The 21,021-nt window shown below is 41.4% G+C and overlaps 1 long non-coding RNA gene across 5 annotated transcripts in view; it reads right to left on the reverse strand.

Moving 5' to 3' along the window:
- Positions 1-21,021, reverse strand: part of LOC131415041 (uncharacterized) — a 73,206-nt gene that overhangs the window by 41,617 nt on the left and 10,568 nt on the right. For 4 of the 5 annotated variants that reach the window (XR_009222317.1, XR_009222318.1, XR_009222319.1 and 1 more), the window contains exons 2-5: positions 11,335-11,419; positions 9,540-9,663; positions 8,738-8,832; positions 8,183-8,261 (exon numbers count right to left, since the gene is read on the reverse strand). This is a non-coding gene — a long non-coding RNA (uncharacterized LOC131415041). Of the gene's footprint in view, positions 1-7,944; positions 8,262-8,737; positions 8,833-9,539; positions 9,664-11,334; positions 11,420-21,021 lie in introns of those variants that run through there. The other variant, XR_009222315.1, reaches the window with a different exon arrangement.

Genomic DNA, 21,021 nt, shown 5'->3' on the forward strand with positions numbered 1-21,021 from the left:
AGTACTCACCACGCAGGCAATGTCCTGAGGCGTCACGAGGTACTGTGTTGAGTGCTAACTGGACAAGCATTGTGCTGAGTGTTCACAGGCATGCACTGTGCTGAACGTTCACCAGGCACTGTGCTGAGTGCTCACCAGGCAGACACTGTGCTGTTTGCTCACAAGGAAGGAACTGTGCTGAGTGCTCACAAGGAAATGTGCTGAGTGCACACTAGGCACTGTGCTAAGTGCTCACCATTCACTGTGCTGAGGTCTTGCCATGCTGGTACTGTGCTCAGTGCCCCCAAGACACTCTCCTGAGTGCTCAACAGTCAGGTACAGTGCTGAGTTCTCCCCAGACACTGTGCTGAGTGCTCCCATGGAAGGCATTTTGCTTAGTGCTTACACATAGGCACCGTGCTGAGTACTCACCAGGCAATGTGATGAGTGCTCACCAATCAGGCACTTTCCTGAGTGCTCACTTGGCAGGCACTATGCTGAATGTTCATCATGCAGGCACTGCACTGATTGCTCACCATGCAGCCACTGTGCTGAGTGCTCACCAGGCAGGCTTTGTGCTGGGTCCTCTGCAAGTAGGAACTATACTGTGTGCTCACCAGCACTAGACTGAGTACTCACCAGGCCCTGTGCTAAGAGCTCACCATGCAGACACTGTGCTGAGTGCTCACCAAGTAATGTGCTGAGCACTCACATGCAGGCAATGTGCTGAATCCTCACCAGCTAGGAACTGTGCTGAGTACTCACCAGCACTGTTCCTTGTGCTCACCAGGCTCTGTGATGAGTACTCACTATGCTGATTTTAGAAGCCGCCCTATAGAGAGGCCGATATAGGAAAGACCCAAGGGAGTGCCCAGTCAACAGACAGAAGGAACTCGGCTCTCAATCTGAATTGAACCCTGATGATAGTCACGTGAGTGAGCTTGGGAGCAAATCCTCCACAGCAGAGCCTCAGCTGAGGCACAGTTCCAACTGCATAGAGACCTTGAGGCAGGGACCCCCAGCTAAGCTGTGCCAAGATTCCTGGTGAGAGAAAGTGTGAGCTATTACATAGTCATGGCTTATAAGGGCTACGTTTTGGTGTAATGTTGTCAGAGAGAAACAGATAGCTAGCACAGCCTACCAGGCCCCAGGCCCTGGCCCTACCTTCCACCCCAGTGCCTGTTCTCTCCTTCCAGGCTCCCTCCAGCCACACTGGCCACCTTTCTAACCTCCTCTGGCCAAACTCACTTCTGCCTGTGATTCTCTGCACCAGTGGTGCTATCTTCCTGACTCACTGCTCCCAGACTTGTGCAGGGCTGGCTCCCTTTTGTCATTCTGGTCCCAGCAAATGTCACCCGTGAGGCCTTTCAGACACTCCTACCCAGTGACCCCCCACGCCTCCCTCATCACACGCTGCTTTATTATTGGGTTAGTACTTACTGTTTTCTTTCATATGTCTTGCTTCTGCGCTTTTGTCCTTCTATCCTCTAGATTGAAAGCTCCTGGAAGACAGAGACCACTTGGCCATTTTCAGAACTGAACGTGGACCCTCCAAGGCACCTGGCACGGGGTGAGTTCTCAGGGCATTGTTGCTGAATAAATAAAGGGGAAGATCTTGGAGCTCTTCTTCCTGCCTCTGACCAGCTCACTCTGTAGAGATAATCACTAACAATAGGACGTGCATACTGTTTCTGAGGCAGGAACATGGCCAGGATGCCCTCTGCATGACTGTTTCTGCTCCAGTTGCTCCAGCAAAGCTCAGTGGGCACCACTGACACAGGAGGCCGCCTGCCCCTGAGTGGCCAGCACTCACACTGCAGCCCCAGGTGGGAATCTTTACTTAGGCATCCTCAAGGAAGAGGTTCTCTGGAATCCCATGGGTAAAGGAGCAAGACCTGTAGGCTTTTAGAGCTGTGGAAGAAACCTCAGAAGATGCTCTTGCTCCCCACTTTGCCTCTCCCCTCTTGGGTGTCTAGCTTGTTCACAAGACATCCTCACCTCAGCCAGCACAATGATTCCCTCCACTTCAAATGAAGACCTCAAGGATCCAAATATGAGTGGTCTTGCTCATGGACCTCAGACTCTTGGTCCCTGGCTCTGGCACGTTCTGCCCTACACCAAGTCTTCATTCCCCAAGCTCCTCTCAGCCCTGAACGACCTTCAGGGAGTGGAAAGCATTTACCCATGCCCTCGGAGCACAGTGGGTCACTGGTAGAGAACCAAGGTCTAAAGACTTTCTAAGCATGCAGAACCCTTGGGGTCAACCACTGCAAGCACCCAATTTGTAGAGAAGGAAACTGAGACCTTCTCTCCGAGGTCCCTGTCTGTACTGGGGGATGGGGTGTGCTCAACCCCATTCCAGGAGCCCAGAGCAGTGGATTGCAGGACACTAGGCCCTGCCCTCTGGGGAAGACTACTATGGAGATGGCCCCTGACCAGGCAGGACTGTAGGAAATTTGAGGATTTCCCTCATGCTGTGGACCTCTGGACATGTTGCCAGGAAAATGGATGCCCCTATGGCATTGCAGAGCTGTCTCCAACCCCTTTCTTCTCTTTCCCATGTCACTTACAGGGTGTCTGCTCTTCTTAACCACCCTCCCATGGTCCTCAACTGTGAAGTCTGCTTCTGTTTGTGCAGGCGTGTGTGCTTGTGGGGATGCGGGGAGAAAAATGGCCCAAACTGGGAGGGGCTGGGCAGGGTTCACCAGGATCTTAGGGGCTCTCATTTCCAAAGTAAACATGACTGGAGGGGCTGTGCCCTGGCCTAGGAATACAGTGTCCTCACTTTTCTTCTCAACTCTGCCCACATACTGTGCCCCAGGCCAGCCCCCACCTCTTTCTGGGCCTCAGTTTCCCAATCATACAAAGAGGGATTGAATGTAGAACTTCATGAGTCCATGCACAGCAAGACATGTTGTCAGGCTTCATCAACACTGGATGGGGTGTCGGAGTGGGCAGGCTTTAGAGGGCACAGGTGCACAGGCCTCCTAACATGGGCAGATGCTGGTGGACATGCAGCAGGAGCATCCAGGTCTGCTTCAAGGGCCCAGTGCTCACAAGAGGCGCCAGGATCACGAGTGCACCTGAGACCTGGCTTGCTGCTGGTATGTGCACTGCACTAGCTGTTCTGCTCATGGGGTGAGTTCTCCATGATTCCCAAATGCAGCCTCTGAACACCCCACATCTTCTGGATCCCCGTGGGCACCTCCAATGGAGTCAGTTGGGTCTTCGGGGTGCTGGACCCGGTGGTCCTGCAGAGCCTGGAGAAGAGGGAATCGCTTTTCTACTTTCCCTTCAGCTTTGTCACATTTGGAATTTGACAATTTTGTCATAGTATGACTGAGCCTGAGCATATTTTCATTTGTTTACGACTATTTATATATCTTTCTCTGTGAACTGCGGGTTCATGTCTTTTGCCAATTTTTCTACTGAGGGTGTGTTTTTTTCTTATCAATTTCTAGGAACTTTTGGAGATATCACATCACATCTTTTGTGATGTGAATTACAAATATTTCTTCCCAGTTTATCATTTCTTCCTTTTTATTATGATGTTTTGGTTTGGTTCAGTTTGTGTTTTGATGTTTTTGTTTTTTTTTGCTATGTGTTGTTAAGATGTCACTTCTGCCCTATTTGATCTCCAGATTCATACAATCACAATAAAGAATCTCAGCAGATATCTTGTGGACACTGACTATCCACTTAAAAAATTTCCATAGAAATCCAAGTGGCCACGTATAGTCAAGACAATCTTGAAGAAGAGACTTGGAGGGCTTCCACTACCAGATATGAAGCCTTAATATAAAGCTCCAGTCGTCAGGGCAGTGTGCTGTCCAAGTGCAAGGACAGCCGTGAGGAGATGTAGAAAGACTAGAGAGTCCACCTGAGACCCACACATGTGGACATTTGTATGCGACAGAAGAGGCAGGCTGAGCACAGGGGAGAAGAGTGTCTCCTCAGTAAATGGCCCAGGGGCACTGCTTATCCATATGGGAAGGAAATTCATCTTGACTCCCACCTCACACCACAAACAAAAGTCAATTCCAGGTGAATTTTACATCCAAATGTGGACATTTAAAACAATGACATCTGTAGTAGATAACACAGGAGAATATTTTCATGACTTTCAGGCAGGCAAAGATTTCTTAGATAGGTCACAGGGTACACTAAACATAAAGACAAAAATTGATAAATTGGACCTTATCACAATTAAGAACTTCTCTTCATCAAAAGACACCTTCAAGAGAGTAAGAAGGGAAGAACAGAATGGGAATAAACACTTGCTATATTTTTCTGGGAAAAAGCCTCCTGTAGGATATGTAACTAACTCCCATAAATTATTAAGAAAAAAGACAATCTACCAGGAAAACTGGGCAAAAGATTTGACTAGGCATTTCACAAAAAAGATAACCAAATGGCCAACAAGTATTTGAAAAGGTACACAACATTGTTACTCGTCAGGAAAATGCAAATGAAAACCACGATGTGATACCAATGCACAATGACTAAAATAACCACTGACAATATGAAGTGTTGGTGAGGATGAGAGTAACTGGGCTTTTGTACACTGCTGTGGGTATCAACTGTTACAACCACTTTTAAAAACTCTCTGTTTAGGATCGCCTAAAGATGGACTTACACATACTCTAGGCCCCCAAAATTTTCCTCTTAGGTAAATACCCAATAGAAATGCCTACATATGATCACCATTGCAAAAGAGTGGTCAGAGCAGCATTATTTGGTTATTCTCTAAGCTTGCAACAACCCAAATGTGCATCAATAATAGAAAGGATAAATAAAATAGGCTACACTTTTTATAATGGTATACTATACAGAAATGAAAATGTACTATAGCCACATTCATAAATATGTTTGAAATTCACAAACATAATGAAACAAGCCTAACATAAAACTGTACATTCTGTATAATTACATTTAAATAAAGTTCACAAACAAGGAAAACTAATAAAGAAGTGAGAATATTTCTTACTCATGGGGAAGAGAGGGCAGTGACTCGGGATGGGTACGATGAGGGAGCTCCTGGAGAGCTAGTAATGTTCTATTTCTTGTAGGTACTGGTTACCTGGTGAGTCCCCTTCAGATATTCATTAAGCTATACATTTATGATTTGCATAATTTTATGTATGCTACGGTTTCACACACATATCCAATCAGTTGGATCCAGAACTTTTTTTTTTCCTGACTAGTCTCATGGCCAGATAGCATAGTGTTTGCTTCAAGGCTCTGGAATTACATGGTCTAGATTCATATACTGATCTCAGCACTTCCTATGTCAGAGATCTTGGCCAAGTTACTAACTCTCTGAGCTCATATCTTCCTCTGTAATATGGGCTAACTATGGTACCTCTCTCATAGTTATTGATTATTAATATTAATAATCCTCTTCAATAAATATTAGCTCTTGGGGTGGTCCTTGTTGCTTTCTCTACAGGCCATGGAGAAGATGGATGATGGCCTGTGGAAGAGGAAGGGGAATGATTAGGTTTGAGTCAAGAGACATTTGGAAGGTAAAGAGTAAGGGGAAAGATATGATTTTGAGGTGAAGGAAAAAGAGACCAAAGTCTTGGCTTCACCCCTTCCACTTCCTGTCTCTGGCCTCCTGCCCATCTCTAAACACAGAAGGTGGACTAACCAGGTGATCTCTAGCTGGTTAGTCTTTCAGCTATAACATCATAGAGTCAGTAGGGCAATGCAAATGTCACCTAGAAGCCAAACACAAATGTCCACGTTGGATCCAAACTCACACACAAAAGCCCTGAAGTCATCTTCTCCTTCTTGATTCCTGGTGATTTTCTGGTTTTTTTTGCATTCCTCTTCATACCCATTCAAAGATTTCATGAAGAAGAAGTTTCTGCTGATAGTGGAGCTGCAGACATTGAGTTCTTTCAGTATGATCACTGGGGACTCCATCACTTCTTTTGTCAGGAGGATGTGAAAACAATCTTATCTGAAAGGTAGATAGGTGAGACCACTGTCTAAGGGGGGGCTTGGCTGAGTGTGGGAGACCCCAGCCAAGAGTCACACCCTGATCCCACTGACAGGGGCTGGAACCTGACATTTGGCTCTACCCAGAGCTGCAGAGAGGGTTTCCTTTTACAATAACAGTCCTAGGTTGGTTTTACAACTTTTCTGATCATACAAAGAACACATACTTTTTGTAGAACATTTGGAGAACACACACGAGAGAGGTTTCTGCTTGTTGTGATATGAGTTTCCATTTCCTGTCCACTGTCACAATCCTGTCCTTGATCTTTACCTACATTATCCCATCAAACCCCCCAACGCCCCAAGGCCCAGACATTTCCCTCTTTCCGGGTAAGGAGACCAAGGTCAGAGGGTGACTCATTTGCCTCAAGTTATACTTCTGAATCAAAGTACTGCAATCAATTGGCAGTGCAGTTCCATTTCTGTGGATGGTCCTTACAGAATCAGTTGTACAAAGGCACAAAGACACTAGGAAGTTCACAGAGAACAATTTTTCATATTGAGATATTAAAACCAATCTTAAAAAGCCAATCAAGTGGAAGATGGTTAAATCATTATGAAGGATCCATATGAATGAATTCTAAATGGCCATTTAAAAATGGAAATATATCTGCAGTTATAGAACAATTTGCATAGTATTTTTCAACCTTTATGTAAAAAGCACTATATATGTGCATATATCCATATACAGTCATGTGCCACATAATAAGGTTTTGGTCAATGACAGACCACATACGCCACGATGGTCCCACAGGGGTAGCACCACACAGCCTAGGTGTGTAGTAGGCAATACCACCTAGGCTTGTGTAAGTACACTCTATGATGTTCACAGAATGACAAAATCCCCTAATGATGCATTTCTCAGAAAGGATCCCTGTGGTAAAGTGATGCATAAATATATAAATGTATATGTCCATAAGAAGAAAGAGTTGGGCAGGAATAGGGGAAAATTTCTACATGTTTGTATTGGGTGACTTTATTTTCTTTAACAGAGAGCATGCATGCTTAAATTTTTAAAAGGTGGGGGCGGACCCATGCTCTTGACCTTTGAACTACAAGGCCTTGAAGCCCCCTCCATAAGCTTTTCAGATCAGACTCTTCCCTGGGAGCTTCTGAGTTCGCTGAGAGCAGAGCAGCAAAGGACCACACCATTCTCCAAAGTTAGAGCAAGAGTTTCATCTTGAGCTTCCTGGGCACACCTCTGGGCTCCTAAGCAGGCTGACTCTGACCTTAAATATGGATTCCAGGCCATCCCCTTCTGTCTTTTGGGATCTGGTCTGCCTACCAGGCTTTCTCGTTCTGGATAAAATCTTTGGTCTTTTCCAGGTGAAACTTTAGTGTCTCCTCATGGCTTTGCTGCCTCAGTTGGTCCAACAGCTTATTGAGGTGGGCCTCCTGGACCCATGTGATTTCACACATGTTAAGTCACTGTGAATCTGTGAGTGAAAGCATCTCACACTCATTCTATTCAATGAGTTCCTCCCCAGTGTGAGATTTCTGCTGACAGAAGGAGATAAGAGGCATTTAAAGGACTGCCCACAAACATTCATTCATTCTTTTCTCTACATATGAATTCTAGGCTAATTGGTCAGTCATAGTTCCTCCTTAAAAACCTTCCCCACGTAAGTTACATACACGTGGTGTGTTACTCTCTTGCATGCACAGAGATTTCTTCCTTGTAACATCTCAAATGCACAGTTGATTTATTTTGTAACTCCAACATGTTTCAAAGACAAGGTATACAAACCATGTTTATGTAACTGTCCTTTTTTCTTTTTTAAACTTTTTTTTTTTTATAATTTTATTTATTTATTTTTTCCCCCAAAGTCCCAGTAGATAGTTGTATGTCATAGCTGCACATCCTTCCAGTCGCTGTACGTGGGGCGTGGACTCAGCATGGCCGTAGAAGCTGCGCGTCGGTGCACGCCTGGGATCCAAACCCGAGCCACCAGCAGCGGAGCGCACGCACTTAACCGCTAAGGTACGGGGCCGGCCCTGTAATTGTCCTTTTATAAGAACTCAGGTTATAGTTATGAGCTCAGGTTAATATCTTGCCTAAATTCAAACTATACAAAACTTTCTGCTGGGACAGCCCTTACTCCCAACTCTAATTATAGTCATGTTATTGTGCTGTACTAATAACCATCCCATTCCCAGGTCTCTAATGTAGGGGACCAGAGTTCAACCCAAGAAACTTAACTGTTGCCGTGCAGTCAGATGGGTCCTTCTTGCAGATATCTGGTATAGGTATTATTTCTTGGTTTTAAAGGTCACTTCTCCTGCCGAAAGTAAATTAAAAATTAAATTTCTAGAGAGGCATTAGGGAACCAAAATGTAGAGCATGCAAGGCAAATATTGACCCTTACACAGGGAAAGAATGTGAAATGGAGGAATGCACCAGTGAGTAGAAACATGTTTTAGGACACTGTCAATTACAAAATGTTTTCAAGATTGAAGAGAAAATTAAGGTGGGATTTTGGTAAGGTTATGAGAGAAGAAATCATCAAAGGGAAGGGACGATGGCAAAGTTCACAACATGAAACTTCCACTCCAAAGAGGACATAAACTCTAAATAAACAGAAATTGATAAATGCTAGAAATAATGACACCATTGAGAATTTTTTCCCCACTGGCTTCTCATACTTTTCTGAAAAGATGATCGACTTAAGGAAATCTGCAGTTGGCATTACCAAGGGTCCTGTTCCCTCACTGAAAAGATTTCTCCTCATATTGCACACGCATGCCTGGAGCATACCCAGCCTCAGGCCTTGGAAGAATCCTCTTTCTTCCCTCCACAACTCCTCTCTGTGCTCCAATGGGAAATCACATCTGATTTGCAGAGCTGCCACCCTGTTCACAGGAAAAAGGTACATGAATTTTGAACTCTGTTTTAAGAACCATACATTTTGTTCAAGTCCAGGACAGGATATCAATGAACAACAGAGTGAGCATTGAAGAAAACCTTGTAGGTCCTTGAGCAGAGCAGGAAGAACACCCTGACACCAAGCCCAACGCACTGAGGAAATCTTGTTGTGGATGTGCATGAGCAAGCTCACAGACAGAGTAAAGATTCTCAGTGTTTTCAACAATGGAGGAATGAAATGTTTCTAGTTAATATTTCTTCATATAAAATTTTATTTTCAAATATAATCCAATAAATAGAAGCTCCAGCAGAATAATCTAAGTTTACGTTGCCTGCTATTTTTTCTACTCTGGTCTCAAACTCTGGGCTTAGTGCTTAGAACAGAATAATTACTTAGGAAATGTTTAATCTCATTGCATTAATTTAATCTCATGGATAAAAAAAATATCCATTGAGTTTTCAGCATTGTTCTGGGTGCTGGCGATAGAACAGCAACAAAGACATGAAACTGTGGCCAGGAAGACTATATTCTAGTGGAGGGACAAAGTACATGTCAGTAAATCAATAAAGAGACAGATTACCTTCACCTAGTTGTAAGTGCTATGAAAGAATACGAATGAGGCTGGGAGGGGAGAGGCATATGTGGACACTGTTCTGGATGCTTGTTGAATAAATAAATCAGTGTTAGACTCACCCAGAGATGAGATGACTGATGTTCTCTGGCATCACCTCTCTGTACTGCTTCCTCTGGGATGTGTCCACAAGGCCTACTCTTCCTGGGGGAAGTCCACAACCGCACCCTTGGAGGTCACTGATTCCTAAAACATTATGGACATTCTAGTTCAGGCAGGGACATCTCTACCAAGGTCCAGGGAGGAGAGTTGACATGATAGTGCTGGGGAAAGGGGGTTATAGGTGTAGAAAGCTCAAATCCTGTTTGGGGTTCCAGCCAAATGCTTCCCTGTGCTGATCTGGCATGTGTTGTTCATGCATAAATACACTGAAATATACAGTACATACACAGCCTTAATACACATTAACTTCACTATAAAATAACATCACATGACGTGCAATGTGAAATAAACTGGACGTTTCCCAAAAATGTGGTAAATCTCACTTCCAGACTGGTATATATAATATAGTATATTATTATTAGTTTTGAACTTAAGAATGCATAACTAGACTCTCCTTCTTACCAATTTCAAGTCACAGATTCATCACAAAGCAAGCAATACCATTGCCCATGACATATAACTGTGATCATGTGTAGACATTTCCCCTATATGAACCTCACATTTCTCCTTTGTGAAATGGTTTAACAACCTTTTACATATGTTGACAGATCCAATGAGCTAATTTGCAAAGAACTTCCTTTATATCAAACACTCAACACCCATAAGCAATAAGCATGTTATTATTTAAAGGTGGAGAATGATGAAGCAATGCAGACCATTCTGCAGAACTGAACAGACTTAGAAAACATTGATCGGCAGGTGCAGCCTCTCTCCTTATCTCTGCACATTTCCTGTGTTCACTACGAGGTAAAAGACAGATGGTCCAGAAACACAACACAAGGGCCCCTGATAATTCTATACAGAAGGACAGCCCTAACCTGACCCATCTCACAGTGAAGTTTCCATTGTAAATTTTCTGTGGGACCTCCAGAGATCAGTTATCATTGTCTGTCTTGTAGTTTAATCCCATCAATCTGCTAACATGTAACAGAAGCCTCTCAAATGTATATGGTCACGCTACTACCCCCAAAATGGCCACAGAATCTGAAGTTTTATTCTGTCTACTATACTCCTTCACCTCAACACACCGCAAAAATTAAGAAAATACTCTCCACACGTTGTGTTCAGTTTTCAAATTTGATCAGAAGTTAATTACAAAGAGACAAACTGGGTTTTGGGAAGCAGGGTAAGGAGAATTTTAGTTATCCTTTTTTTAAGTTATAAAAATGTTCAAGTATTTTAAATAAAACTTTAATAAATTTAAAATTGGTGGAAATGAACCCTCATTACTCTCTCTGGTCCAATCCTCTCTTTAACCCACCACCTCAATGCTGCACAGCCTCCACCCCAACACCTGTAACACTGGATTGATTGAACTCACTTGATGAAATATCTCCCGCCTACTGGATTATAACCTTTACTTATGCCTAAAGCCACTGTAGCCACTACATGGATAATGAGTGAGTTACTTCTCCACCAAGGCTATGGGTGAATCTGAAATAACAACAACAACAAGCACTCACATCTCTTCTCTGCAAGGATATCCTTAATGGAAAATTGATTAAGTCAGTGTCAATGTAGGAAGGAGATTATTTATCAGTCCTTGACCTGCCATAAGCCTTCCAGAATCCTAGTGAAACATAACACACCAATATTTCCTGGGTGCACTTAGAAGATCCAGGCCAACAGGAGAAACCTACCCATCTGCTGATAACAGAAGTGTCAGTTCAGGAGTAAGTGCCAGTTTCTACTCACCTGTGGTTGCATTCTCAAGAGCTCAGCTGCCCCTTCTTCCTTAGTATTCTCACCAAAGGACAATCTGATAACTAAGCAGACAAAGCTGAGGAAAGAAAAAAAAGCCACGAGACTCCAGTCTTTTCCGCCACTTGTACATACACTGGTCATGAAATCCTAAACCTTCACATGGCAGGGAATCCCCGGGCTCAAACCACACTTGCATGAAGAATGATCTAAGACAGACAGGTGAAGCAGTCTCTTTTCCTAGGGTCTCTTTTCCTTGCGCTACTGTTGGTCATAAGGAAGATACTAACATTCTCATTTTACAGATAATAAATTGAAAGTCAGAGAGTTTTATGCTTTCATTAGGCCTGGCAGAGGTATTATTTAATTCCTTCCCTGATGTCAAATCCTAGAAGAACCTGACTAATGTTACATGGAGATTCTTGTATTCACAGCCAAGGGCACCATTATAGGATTTCTGATGTCATATTTCTTGGTTAGGTGCATTAGCATTTCTTCGTCAATACCTACACTAGCCCCTAGTGGCCCACACACTCCCTCTGTACTCCGTCCCCACCCTCTGCATACACTTGCCCTTAATCATCATGGCTCCTCCACATGGGGATTCAGGCAATATCAGTGGAACCCTGGCTCTATCCTCCACATCCTTGGATATCTGACCAGGCTACTTTGGAGACTGTTGAATGGTAGCGTGCAATGATTCAAAGATTCATCTCTTGCTGGAGGGTTCAATGACTGTCATCATGTAAATATAGCACTAAAATTCCATGGCACAGGACAGAAGCCATAGTACATACACGATAATGTTACTCTTGTGTCCCATGTTCCCCACAGGGCAGGAAGGCTCATAAGTCATAGAGCGAAGGAATTTAGTTGAGCATTTCAGATACTGTAGTGAAATGGCAGCTGGAGCTCTGCCCTAGTACTTGTCATCAACAGGAGCATCTCTTCATGTCATAATTGACGTCTATGGAGGCATCCTCCAACTGTCAAGTATTACCCAAACACTGTTAATAAGTGTATGGCAGGGACAAATTACGACAACATGTCATGAACGACGTTAGGATCACAACTCTTTGAGCTTGAGGTCTGGAGTAGAGAAAATATTATCTGATAAATAAATTGAAACTCAGCAACTGCAATGACATAGATTTGCTTCTTTAGTCCCCATAATAACACTACTGATTATGAGTTAGTTACCTATTTACACATGACATCAACTGGCTCAAAAAGCTTCATAAGACAAAATCACATGGCTACAAAATGTGAGAGCTGAAATTTTAGCTCTGCCTGTCTCTGAATCTCAAATAATTAAATGTGCTCATCCTGAGGAGTTTTACCTAGACACTGCCCAAGTTTTATCTGGATTATGTCACCTCTCAGGTCAATGACCAGAGACCTCTTCCTCTTCTCATAACCCTTCTCCTTTCAGCCTGTTCACAAAGTTACCATGCCCAGGTCCTCTCACTGTGGGAACCTCCAGTACAGTGACCACCTTCCCCAACATCAGCCCTCACTTTCCCTCAGTTTCAACATATTTGTATCCAAACAAACAGATCTCATGCCACCTGACTTTTCACCACATCTTCTGATTGAGACCCCAATCCCAGGTGACTCCAGAATCTCCCTTTCCCATAGCTGCATCTGTCACAGCACACGATTTAGGATACTGACCTGGTCTAATTGGAGTGTCCTAAATCTCCCAATGCCTTTTTGTAAATATCTCCTATCCTACTATATCTTGATAATTCAATCGTTCTTCCATGATTCATAAATGTTCAGGCCTCACCCATACCTTAAGTCTCACAAATTCTCACCTTTCCCTTCAGTTTCCACAAAGGGGATCATCTCCCACTACAACAGATGAATCACATCATCTGAAGATACATTTCAGTTCTCTGAAATCTCATGAAATCCACATATATTCTTGAATACCTACCCATTGGTGACCCCTCATCTGTTAAAATTGAAAGTTCATCTCTATCCCTGGCCAACCTGATGTGAACATAGTTTTCATTTCTCTGAGATAAATGCCCAGGAGTTGATATTGCTGGGTTGTATGGTAGTTACAAGTTTAGTTTTAAAAGACCCTGCCAAACTGTCTTCCAGAGTGGCTGTACCATTTTACATTCCCACCAGCAATGTACAGGAGATCCAGGTCCTCCACATCCTCACCACCATTTGCTATTATCACTCTTCTCTTACCTCAGCTATCCTGATAGGTGTGTAGTGATATCTCATGTGATTTTCATTTACATTTCCTGAATGACTAATGACGTTGAACATCTTTTCACCTGCTTATCTGCCACCTGTATCTCCACTTTGGTGAAATGTCTCTTGATAGCTTTTGTCCAGTTCCTAGTTGAATTATTTATTCTTACCGCTGAGTTTTAATAGTTCTTCATATATTCCATTACCAGTCTTTTCTCAATATGTGATTTGCAAATACTTCTGCCAGTCTGCAGCTAGTCTTTTCATCCTTCTAACAGGTTCTTTGGCAGAGAAAAACTTTTTAATTTTGATGAAGTTCAATTTTTCAATTTTACTATTATAGATGATGTTTGGTGTCAAATCCAAGAACTCTTTGCCCAGCTCTTGCCATAAAATGCAAACATTTCTCCTCTTTTCTCCTTAGTTTTATAGTTTTCCAATTTAGATGTGTATTTGTGATCCATTCTGAGTTAATTTTTTTAATAAGGTGTGAGATTTAGATTGAGGTTCATTTTTTACTTCTGGATGTTTGATTGCTCCAGCACCATTTGTTGGAAAGCCTATACTTCCTCCATTGAATTGCCTTTGCAATTCTCAAAATCATTTGAGAAACAAATTTCTCAAAAATCATTTGGGCACATTTCTGTGGTTCTCTATACTATTTTCTACACTGGGTTCCCTATACTGTTCCACTGATCTTTGTGTCTATCCTTCCAACAATACCACATAGTCTTGATTACTGTGGCTATAAAATAAGTTTTGAAATTGAGCAGACTGATTCTTCTCACTTTATTCTTCCTTTTCGACATTGTTATAGCTATTCTAGTTCCTTTGTTTTCTTACTTATTTTAGAATCACCTTATGTACATATCTACAAAAAGTTTTGCTATGATTTTAATTTTTTTTTTTTAAATTTTTTTTTTATTGATGTTTTAATGGTTTCTAACATTGTGAAATTTTGGGTTGTACATTTTTGTTTGTCCATCACCCCATATATGACTCCCTTCACCCCTTGTGCCCACCCCCCACCCCCACTTCCCGGGTAACCACAGTCCAGTTTTCTCTGTCCATGTGTTGGTTTATATTCCACATATGAGTGAGATCATACAGTGTTTGTCTTTCTCTTTCTGGCTTATTTCACTTAACATAATACGCTCCAGGCCCATCCATGTTGTTGCAAATGGGACGATTTTGTCTTTTTTTATGGCTGAGTAGTATTCCATTGTATATATATACCACATTTTCTTAATCCAATCGTCAGTCGAGGGACACTTAGGTTGCTTCCACTTCTTGGCTATGGTGAATAATGCTGCAATGAACATAGGGGTGCATAAGCCTCTTTGGATTGTTGATTTCAGGTGCGTTGGATAGATTCCCAGTAGTGGGATGGCTGGATCATAGGGCATCTCTATTTTTAATTCTTTGAGGAATCTCCATACCGTTTTCCATAGAGGCTGCACCAATTTGCATTCCCACCAGCTGTGTATGAGGGTTCCTGTTTCTCCACATCCTCTCCAACATTTGTTGTTTTTTGTCTTGGTGATTATAGCCATTCTAACGGGCGTGAGGTGGTATCTTAGTGTTGTTTTGATTTGCATTTCCCTGATGATTAGTGATGTTGAGCCTCTTTTCATGTGCCTATTGGCCATCTGTATATCTTCCTTGGAGAAGTGTCTGTTCATTTCCTCTGCCCATTTTTTGATCGGGTTGTTTGTTTTTTTGTTGTTCAATTGTGTGAGTTCTTTATATATTATGGAGATCAACCCCTTGTCAGATGTATGTTTTGCAAATATTCTCTCCCAGCTGGTTGGTTGGTTGTTCATCTTGATTCTGGTTTCATTTGTCTTATAAAAGCTCTTTAGTCTGATAAAGTCCCACTTGTTTATTTTTTCTTTAGTTTCCCTAGTCTGGGTAGGCATGTCATCCGAAAAGATTCCTTTAAAACCAATGTCAAATAGTGTGTTGCCTATATTTTCTTCTATGAGTTTTATAGTTTCAGGTCTCACCTTCAGGTCTTTGATCCATTTTGAGTTAATTTTTGTGAATGGCGATAGCACATGGTCCACTTTCATTCTTTTGCATGTGGCTGTCCAGTTTTCCCAACACCATTTATTGAAGAGACTTTCCTTTCTCCATTGCATGTTCTTAGCACCTTTGTCGAAAATTAGCTGTCCGTATATGTGTGGTTTTATTTCTGGGCTTTCAATTCTGTTCCATTGATCTGTGTGTCTGTTTTTGTACCAGTACCATGCTGTTTTGATTACTATTGCTTTGTAGTATGTTTTGAAGTCAGGAATTGTGATGCCTCCTGCTTTGTTCTTTTTCTTTAGGATTTCTTTAGCTATTCGGGGTCTTTTGTTGCCCCATATAAATTTTAGTATTCTTTTTTCTATTTCTGTGAAGAATGTCATTGGGATTCTGATTGGGATTGCATTGAATCTGTAGATTGCTTTAGGTAATATAGACATTTTAACTATGTTTATTCTTCCAATCCACGTGCATGGGATATCTTTCCATTTCTTTATGTCATCGTGGATTTCCCTCAATAATGTCTTGTAGTTCTCATTGTATAGGTCCTTCACCTCCTTGGTAAGATTTATTCCTAGGTATTTTATTCTTTTTGATGCAATTGTAAATGGTATTATCTTTTTGAGCTCTCTTTCTGTTAGTTCATTATTAGCATATAGAAATGCAACTGATTTTTGTAGATTGATTTTGTACCCTGCAACTTTGCTGTAGTTGTTGATTGTTTCTAACAGTTTTCCAACAGATTCTTTAGGGTTTTCTATATATACACTCATGTCATCTGCAAATAGTGAGAGTTTCACTTCTTCGTTACCTATTTGGATTCCTTTTATTCCTTTTTCTTGCCTAATTGCTCTGGCCAAAACCTCCAGTACTATGGTGAACAGGAGTGGTGAGAGTGGGCAGCCCTGCCTCGTTCCTGTTCTCAGAGGAATGGCTTTCAGTCTTTCCCCATTGAGTATGATGTTAGCTGTGGGTTTGTCATATATGGCCTTTATTATGTTGAGGTACTTTCCTTCTATTCCCATTTTATTGAGAGTTTTTATCATAAATGGATGTTGTATCTTGTCAAATGCCTTCTCTGCATCTATTGAGATGATCATGTGGTTTTTATTCTTTGTTTTGTTGATGTGATGTATCACGTTGATTGATTTGCGGATGTTGAACCATCCCTGCGTCTCTGGTATAAATCCCACTTGATCATGGTGTATGATCTTTTTAATATATTGTTGTATTCGGTTTGCCAATATTTTGTTGAGGATTTTTGCATCTATGTTCATCAGCGATATTGGCCTGTAATTTTCTTTCTTTGTATTGTCTTTGTCTGGTTTTGGTATCAGGGTGATGTTGGCCTCATAGAATGATTCAGGAAGTGTTCCATCTTCCTCTATTTTTTGGAATAGTTTGAGGAGGATGGGTATTACATCTTCTTTGAATGTTTGGTAAAATTCACTGGAGAAGCCATCTGGTTCTGGACTTTTATTTTTTGGGAGGTTTTTGATTACTATTTCAATCTCTTTACTTGTTATTGGTCTATTCAGATTCTCCATTTCTTCTTGGTTCAATTTTGGGAGGTTGTATAAGTCTAAGAATTTATCCATTTCTTCTAGATTGTCCAATTTGTTGGCATATAATTTCTCATAGTATTCTCTTATAATCCTCTGTATTTCCATGGTATCCGTTGTAATTTCTCCTCTTTCATTTCTAATTTTATTTACTTGAGCCTTTTCTCTTTTTTTCTTAGTTAGCCTGGCTAAGGGTTTGTCTATTTTGTTTATTTTCTCGAAGAACCAACTCTTTGTTTCATTAATCCTTTCTACTGTTTTTTTGGTCTCAATATCATTTATTTCTGCTCTGATTTTTATTATTTCTCTCCTTCTGCTGGCTTTGGGCTTTGTTTGTTCTTCTTTTTCTAGTTCTGTTAGGTGTAATTTAAGGTTGCCTATTAGGGCTTTTTCTTGTTTGTTAAGGTGGGCTTGTATCGCTATGAGTTTCCCTCTCAGGACCGCTTTTGCTGCATCCCATATGGTTTGATATGGCATGTTATCATTTTCGTTTGTTTCCAGATAGTTTTTGATTTCTCCTTTAATTTCATCAATGATCCATTGGTTGTTCAGTAGCATGTTGTTTAATCTCCACATTTTTGTCACATTCCCAGTTTTTTTTTCCTGGTTCATTTCCAGTTTCATAGCCTTATGGTCTGAAAAGATGCTTGTTATGATTTCAATCTTCTTAAATTTATTGAGGCTTGCTTTGTTTCCCAACATATGGTCTATCCTAGAGAATGTTCCATGCGCGCTTGAGAAGAATGTGTAGTCAGCTGTTTTTGGGTGGAGTGCTCTGTATATGTCTACTAGGTCCATCTCGTCCAGTTTTTCATTTAAGTCTAATATTTCTTTATTAACTTTTTGTCTGGATGATCTATCCATTGCTGTAAGTGGGGTGTTAAGATCCCCTACTATTATTGTGTTGTTGATTTCTCCTTTTAGGTTTGTTAATAGTTGTTTTATGTACATTGGTGCTCCTGTGTTGGGTGCATATATATTTATAAGTGATATGTCTTCTTGATAGAGTGTCCCTTTTATCATTATATATTTCCCTTCTTTGTCTTTCTTAACCTGTTTTATCTTGAAGTCTACTTTGTCTGATATGAGTATGGCAACACCTGCTTTCTTTTGTTTGCCATTAGCTTGGAGTATTGTCTTCCATCCTTTCACTCTGAGCCTGTGCTTGTCTTTAGTGCTAAGATGTGTTTCCTGAAGGCAGCATATTGTTGGGTCTTGCTTTTTAATCCATCCTGCCACTCTGTATCTTTTGATTGGAGAGTTCAATCCATTTACATTTAGGGTAATTATTGAAATATGAGGGTTGAATGTTGCTGTTTTGTCACTTATTTTCTGGTTCTTTTGCATTTCCTTTGTTTCTTGTCCCATTTGTTTTGGACTGCCAATTCAGTTTGGTTGTTCTGTCTTATGATTCTTCTAGTTTTCTCTTTGTTTATCATATGTGGTTTTAATTTGATTATTTGTTTAGTGGTTACCTTGAGGTTTGGGCAAAAAATCTGTATGAGATAGTCCATTATCTGATAGCCTCCTATTTCCTTATACTAAGTCAATTCAGTCACTTTCCTCTTCCCCTTCTAAGTTGCTCTTGTTATACATTATTCTATCTTGTGTTGTGGCTGTGTGTTTACAGTGATGAGGTTAAATTTATTTTTGGTGAATTTCTTCCTTTGATCTTTGAGTTTAGTATTTAAGTGGTTGCTAACCTATTCTGGTAAAGATCTACTATTTCTCTGATTTTGTCTACCTACTTTTCTCCTTACTCCAAGCTTTGTGTTCCCTTTCTCTTCTTGTTTTCAGGCCTGAGGGCCTTCTTGAGTATTTCTTGTAGTGGGGGTCTCATGGCCATGAACTCCCTTAGCTTTTGTTTATCTGGGAGAGTTACTATTTCTCCATCATATTTGAAGGATATTTTTGCTGGATAGAGTATTCTTGGCTGAAAGTTTTTGTCTTTTAGTATTTTGAATATATCATTCCAGTCTCTTCTAGCCTGAAAAGTTTCTGTTGAGAAATCCGCTGAGAGCCTGATGGGAGTTCCTTTGTACGTTATTTTTTGTTTTTGTCTAGCTGCCCTTAATATTGTTTCTTTGTCGTTGACCCTGGCTAGCCTTACCACTAGGTGTCGTGGTGAAGGCCTTTGTCTGTTAATATATATAGGCGTCCTGTTGGCTTCGCTTACTGGTATTTCCTGCTCCTTCCCCAGATTTGGGAAATTTTCAGCTATTATTTCCTTGAATAGGCTCTCTGTTCCTCTTTCCCTCTCCTCTCCCTCAGGAATACCTATAATTCTTATGTTACATTTTCTAATAGAGTTCGATATTTCTCGGAGTCTTTCTTCATTTCTTTTTAGTCTTAGTTCTCTCTCTTCTTCCATCTGGAGTATATCTGTATTCCTATCCTCTAAAGTACTAATTCTTTCCTCCATATTGTCAGCTCTGTTCTTTAAAGATTCCAGATTCTCCTTTATCTCCTCCATTGTGTTCTTCATCTCCATCAGCACTGATAGGTTTTTCTTTATGATTTCAATCTCTTTTGTGAAGAAACTCCTAATCTCATTTAATTGTTTGTCTGTGTTGTCTCGTATTTCGTTGAGTGTTTTTATGATAGCTATTTTGAAATCTCTGTCATTTAGTTTATGGATTTCTGTGTCTTCGGGGTTGATTTCTGGGTGCTTGTCATTTTGTTTCTGGTCTGGTGATTTCATATATTTTTGCATTGTGGTTCCTGTGTTGGTTTTGATTTTCCTCATCCTGGAAGTCTCTGGTTGCAATTTCCACCTGCCGCCACTGTCTGGTGGTAAAGGGCTGTGTAGTCTAAGCCCCCTGCGCTCTGCCCCAGTTTTTCTGCTGCGATCCGCAGTTTTGTTTTGTTTTGTTTTGTTTTTTTTCCCCACTGCAATCCACGGGTCCAGTCCAGTTTGATCAGGTCTGCCTCGGATCGCTAGATCTGGTCGAGCTGCAGACTCCGGGTTGCGGGGAGGGGGGAGCGCTCTCTTTTGCCCTCTGGGTCCCTGACGTGGGAGGCTTCTCATTTGCCCCTCTTTATCCGCTCTCTGGGGTGCTCAGATGTTGATGGTAGCCCTGTGGCTCCTCTGAGCCCTCTGTGCGGGAGTTTCCCACTGGCTGAGAGAGCCCGAAGATCTACCGTTTCCCGCCGAGGGCCGCCCCTCCCCCCTCTCTGGGAGCCGCGCGGACCGGATCGCTGATCTGATGGGGAGGGAGCGGAGTTCTCCTTACCTCTCCCCACTTCCTCTGGGGGCCCAGCACGTTCCGCTCTCAGATGTGCGGCAGTGTGGATCCCTCTGCTCTAGCTTTTCACTGTCTAGGATTCCGTTGTTGGTCTGTGGCTGTTGCTTTTATTGTATCTTGTGGGGGAAGAATTCACGGGAAAGCTCACTCCGCCATGATGCTGACGTCACTTGCTATGATTTTAATAGAAATTACATTAAACCTGCATAACAATTTGGGGAGAATTTACATCATTACTACGTTTGATTTTCCAACACACGACCATGGTATGTCTCTCCACTTATTTAGCTATACTTTCATCAGGATTTTGTAGTTTTCAGCATAAAAGTCCTATAAATGTCTCATTAGATTTATACCTATGTGTTTGTTATTTTTCAGAGATTGTATTGTATTTTTAAGACTGGCATCTACATGTTCATTGATAGTTTAAAAAAATAAAACTGATTTTTGTTTATCTTATATTGCACAACCTTACTGAACTCACTTATTAATTCTAGAAGTCTGTGTGTTTTTTGTTTTTTGTAGATTTCTTGGGATTTTCTACATAGATAATCATATTATTTGCAGTTAAGGACAATTTTATTCCATCCTTTCTGATTTGTAAGCATTCTCTAGTCTTAGTGCACACACAGCCT

This window comes from Diceros bicornis, chromosome 15, assembly GCF_020826845.1.
Source record: "Diceros bicornis minor isolate mBicDic1 chromosome 15, mDicBic1.mat.cur, whole genome shotgun sequence".
NCBI classification, from domain to species: Eukaryota; Metazoa; Chordata; class Mammalia; order Perissodactyla; family Rhinocerotidae; genus Diceros; species Diceros bicornis.